Source organism: Bufo gargarizans, chromosome 1 (genome assembly GCF_014858855.1).
Source record: "Bufo gargarizans isolate SCDJY-AF-19 chromosome 1, ASM1485885v1, whole genome shotgun sequence".
Lineage (NCBI taxonomy): Eukaryota > Metazoa > Chordata > Amphibia > Anura > Bufonidae > Bufo > Bufo gargarizans.
The window spans coordinates 631,366,760-631,372,759 of record NC_058080.1 but is presented as its reverse complement, the minus strand read 5'-3'; positions in this window follow the sequence as shown (position 1 = coordinate 631,372,759).

Genomic DNA, 6,000 nt, shown 5'->3' with positions numbered 1-6,000 from the left:
GTGTGTATTATTGTGAAATTGAGCGTCAAACCTTAATAGTTCATGTCTGTACATTCAGTTTCAACACGGTTGCAATTTACATTTTTATGATAGATGATCAGAAGAAATGAGCTAAGTTATAGAAAATTGAATTCAGCTGCTATGCTGAGATTCACAAAGAAATTTGAAAGGAAGCACATTCCATTGTATGTAGCGGCCGTCCCCCGTCACTGAACTCCTCGGATGCTGCATTCATAACTGATCGCAGCATCTGAGGTTACAATTTTGGCCTTTCAGGGGTTAATCATGGTAAAAAAAATAAGTAAATAAATACTGACCTTATCCATTTGCTCACATAGAGGCTGGCATGGCCATCTTGATTTCAGAAATCATGCGGTGATGTGATGGATGACATCATCACGTTGGCCAGACAGTCTCTTTGTGCGCAAAAAGGATTAGGTGACTATGTATATTTTGTATAATTTTTTTAAGTACCATTTCAGGAAAATTAGATTTATTACCACAAAGTGCAAGGAAATTTTTCCTGAAATTCAAATCGAAGTTAATTCGTTTGGCTTCAATTCGCTCAACACTAGTGATCAGTACACCAGTAGACAGGCTATTATAACAATTTACCTGGGAGTGTTAACTCAATATTAAGGGTAAAGCCTCAATTGACCATTTACCTATATTCAGTTTCCATACGGTTGCAATTTAAAAAAAAATTGGGGGGTTCTTCAATTTAATTAACCAGCATATATATATATGTGTTTAATATACCAATACACAGGGTAGTGCACAACATTATCTTAGAGGCTCAAAAATTTACAGCCTATGGAAGGGTCCCAAACAAAAGACACAGATAAGTAGTAGTAGTAGTAGTAGTAGTAGTAGTAGTACTAGGTCACAGTTATGCCTGTGCTGGCTTTGGAAAGGCGTAACATTATAGCTGGGGAGAAAAAGGTTGAGATTGTGTATTGGATGGCTCACCCCTCCGCTCAGTCGCAACAGGTTGCCATGGAGGTGACTTCAGAGTCCAACACCATGCTGTGGGCCAAGAGTCACAGTGTTGTTCCAGCTCTTCCTTCTTGCAGCCCCAAAGAAGGCTTTCAGTGGAAGCCTCTCAGCCTTCACTTACCATTCCTTGAGGGGAGCCTCCTTTTTCCTTTTTACAGATGCTTGAGCTCGTACAAGCAGCAGAAATCCATGAATGACTTTGTCATGCACTAGACCCTCAGCAGGGAGCATGTTTTGTTTCCAGGTTGGGCAGTAGCAGCTCATGCAGTTCATGCTGCAGTTGTCCCTCATCATCCTCATATGTATTTATGTACGTATGTATGTAATTGAATACAATGCCAAAAAAACACAAATTCCCATTTGGACCAACCCTTCACTAAATATGTCCAGGAGACTGTCCTCCCATTCTTATGTGGGAAGGAACAATGTCACAGATTTGCAGAAACAGAATGGTCTGCTGTTACACTGCTTAATCCTCATTGTTCCAACTCACTGGATTTCAACATTGCACATGCTACAGAGGCTGTACGAGCAGTGGTAAGCCGTGAATGATTTTGTCATTCAGCAGGGAGTATGTGTTGTTTCAAAGTCAGGCAGTGGCAACTAATCCAAAATGCTTGTCAGATGCTGAAGCCCTTCGAAGAGGTCACAACATTTGTAGGGAAAGCTGCAGCATGAACAATCTCTTTCCCCTCATACTTATCTTAGAACAGATGCTGATGCTTATGCAGCAAGGGATGACGTCAGAAAAAGAAAAGCTAACGTATCTTGCTATACGACCCAAAGCTGTTGGGGACCCACAAGGAGAAACTTCCATGAAGGATGAGGAGCTGCCACTGGAAGAGGAGTTGGAGTTGGAGGTGGAGGATGATGATAATAGTGACAATGGCCACGACACCCAGCTGTCTCAGTGGGGGTGGAGCTGGAAAAAATTGGCTCCTTGGCATGCTGGCCAGAAAGGTGACCTGTATGCTTACTTGCTTACGCACTGAGGCATATCAATCACATTAAGCAGTCTGATGATTACTGGACAGCCATGCTTTTAGACCCTCACCATCAAAGCAATATGGGGAATGTTTTCCTCTCTCCAAAAAGGAGGCCAAATTATGTTATTACCAGGAAACACTGTGTACACAGCATTTGATAAGTAGACATCTGCTGCCTGTGTCTCTGAAAGGGAGGCCCCTTATGACCCCCCCCCCCCCCCCCAAGTTCAGTCTGCTTAGCATGATGGAGAAGTTTTTTCATGTTCTGTGCCAGGCTGAGGAAAATCAATCCAACAATTATTATATTTGTGACAGAAACTATGTAATGGTTTTCTCCGTTCATTTGAAAAGAAACTGAGGAAAGTTAAGTCCCTCTACTTATATATCTGTGGTTGCAGTTATACATACAGAAATCAGTGAGGTATTGTACTCCTCCTTTTTTCTACCGCCTTTTGTACATTGCATACTCCAAAACCCCTCCCCCATGTCTCATTTGTGTTAACATGCCTCCTCAGATGTAGCCATTTTTTATCTGTTGTCTCATATTCTCGTTTTTATGTGTCATTAATTCAATAAAGGATTTATTTTTGATGATATACCCGTTTAATCTCAGTTTATTCTTGTTGGTTGGTATACTCCCAAAACAATAAGACTGATAGCTGAACATACTGTACTAAATCATGGATTATCTTTTTCCTACATCCTACTTGATTAGAAAATATATAGTCCACAAGATATTGCAAATATATTTAAGAATTACTATTCTTTCTTTCCTTTACAACTTAGGGGGTGATCTATTCACAGTACCACCCAGGTCTCTAAATTAGACGTTTTTAGATACAGTAGCTATGCCTTTCCTTACAACTAATCAATTAAAGCACCTTAAAGGGGTTCTGCACTTCTGGGGCGCCGCTGCCTTCTCAAACAGCTGATCGGCGGGGGTCCCGGGTGTCAGACCCCCGCTGATCAGATGCTGATGATCTATCCAGAGGATAGATCATCAGTTTAAACAAAGTGCAGAACCCCTTTAAGGTGACATTCACATGAATGGGAAAAACGTCCATGTGATGGTCGTTTCAGAACCAATATTAGACTATGGGGCTATTCACATGCAAAAATTTGGGCAACCTGCTAATCGTCATGATTTTCCTGTATAAATCGTTGGTTGTTATGATAAAAAATGTCAGTTAAATATATCATATAGGAGACACACACAGTGATATTTGAAAAGTGAAATGAAGTTTATTGGATTTATAGAAAGTGTGCTATAATTGTTTAAACAAAATTAGGCAGGTGCATAAATTTGGGCACTGTTGTCATTTTATTGATTCCAAAACCCCTGACCTACATACACAGGTGAATCCAATTATGAGAAAGAGTATTTAAGGGGGTCAATTGTAAGTTCCCCTCCTCTTTTAATTTTCTCTGAAGAGTAGCAACATGGGGGTCTCAAAACAACTCTCAAATGACCTGAAGACAAAGATTGTTCACCATCATGATTTAGGGGAAGGATACAGAAAGCTGTCTCGGAGATTTCAGCTGTCTGTTTCCACAGTTAGGAACATATTGAGGAAATGGAAGACCACAGGCTCAGTTCAAGTTAAGGCTCGAAGTGGCAGACCAAGAAAAATCTCTGATAGACAGAAGCGACGAATGGTGAGAACAGTCAGAGTCAACCCACAGACCAGCACCAAAGACCTACAACACCATATTGCTGCAGATGGAGTCACTGTGCATCGTTCAACCCTTCGGCACACTTTACACACGGAGATGCTGTATGCAAGAGTGATGCAGAGGAAGCCATTTCTCCGCCCACAGCACAAAAATGCTGCTTGCGGTGGGCTAAAGCACATTTGGACAAGCCAGCTTCATTTTGGAATAAGGTGCTGTGGACTGATGAAACTAAAATTTAGTTATTTGGCCATAACAAGGGGCGTTATGCATGGAGGAAAAAGAACACAGCATTCCAAGAAAAACACCTGCTACCTACAGTAAAATATGGTGGTGGTTCCATCATGCTGTGGGGCTGTGTGGCCAGTGCAGGGACTGGGAATCTTGTCAAAGTTGAGGGACGCATGGATTCCACTCAGTATAAGCAGATTCTGGAGACCAATGTCCAGGAATCAGTGACAAAGCTGAAGCTGCACCGGGGCTGGATCTTTCAACAAGACAACGACCCTAAACACTTCTCAAAATCCATTAAGGCATTTATGCAGAGGAACAAGTACAACGTTCTGGAATGGCCATCTCAGTTCCCAGACCTTAATATAATTGAAAATCTGTGGTGTGACTTAAAGAGAGCTGTCCATGCTCGGAAGCCATCAAACCTGAATGAACTTAAGATGTTTTGTAAAGAGGAATGGTCCAAAATACTTTCAACCAGAATCCAGACTCTCATTGGAACCTACAGGAAGCATTTAGAGGCTGTCATTTCTGCAAAATGAGGATCTACAAAATATTGATTTCATTTCTTTTTTGTGGTGCCCAAATTTATGCACCTGCCTAATTTTGTTTAGACAATTATAGCACACTTTCTGTAAATCCAATAAACTTCATTTCACTTCTCAAATATCAATGTGTGTGTCTCCTATATGATATATTTAACTGACATTTTTTATCGTAACAACCAACGATTTATACAGGAAAATCATGACGATTATCAAGGTTGCCCAAACTTTAGCATCCCACTGTAATGAAATCTATTTTCTTTTTTTATATACTTTTATGTACTTTTTCCATATACTGTGCTTGCTGTGAACTGTGACACCCGTGCCACATCTTGTGTGTCAAGCGTGCATATAACATTTAATATGAAGGGACAGGGAAGCATTAAGGGACGGGGAAGTGGCCGTGATGCTGATGGTTCACGCAGAGGCCGTGGCTAGGGGCGCGTTGAAACTGTGCCTGCTGCCAGAGCACAAGAAAAACAATCATCCACGATACCTAGCTTCATGTCCCAATTTGCAGGGTGTTGCAGGACAAAACTCTTAAAGTCAGACCAGTGCGCCCAGGTGGTCGGTTAGATTGCAGCAGATAATGCTTCCAGTCGGTTAAGCACCACCCTGTCTTCCGCCAAGTCCAGTCTCAGTAGCCAAGAGTCTGGTCAACAGAATCCTCACCCTGATCATCCTTCCTCCCACCTTGGAGAGCCTGGCCAAATAAGTGATCCCACACTCGGTTATTCCGAGGAGCTCTTTTGATTGCCATTACTTGATTTGGCCCTCTCGCCAAGCACGCTTGAAGAGGGACATGAGATCTTGTGCCCCGATTCACAACCTCTTGAGCATCCACAGTCACAAGAAGATGACGGTGGGGAACGGCAATTAGTGTTTAATGAGGTGGATGATGATGAAACACAGTTGCCAATGAGTAAACCGCAATTACTGTCTCAAGAGGTTGATGAAGAGAATGAGACACAGTTGTTAATCACTGAGTTTGTGGTTAGGTCAACAAATCAAGAGGATGATGGTGCCAGCCTTACACCAACATATGTCCCAACACATCACACATGCCCTGATCAACGCAGCTACTGGGAAGGTCCACATAACCACGGACACATGGACAAGTGCATTTTGCCAGGGACACTACATTTCCCTGACGGCACACTGGGTGAATGTTGTGGAGGCCGGGAGCGAGTCATACCCTGGGATGGCACAGATGCTACCGACGCCGAGAATTGCAGGCCCTATGTCAATCAGGGTTTTTCGCCAGCACCTACGTTACTTGCTCCAACCCCCACTTCTCCTCAGCCTCCTCCTCCACTTCCACCGCCGAATTATCCCCGTGCAGTACCATTCAGCCATCAGCTGGTAGCTGGAAGCAGTGTAGCACTGCAGTGGGGAAGCATCAACAGGCCGTGCTGAACCTGATATGTTTAGGGGACAAACAGCACACCGCTGCAGAGCTGTTGCAGGGGATAAGAGACCAGACTGATCTGTGTCTCTCACCACTCAACCTACAACCAGGCATGGTTGTGTCTGATAATTGCCGTAACTTGGTGGCGGCTTTGGAGCTCGGC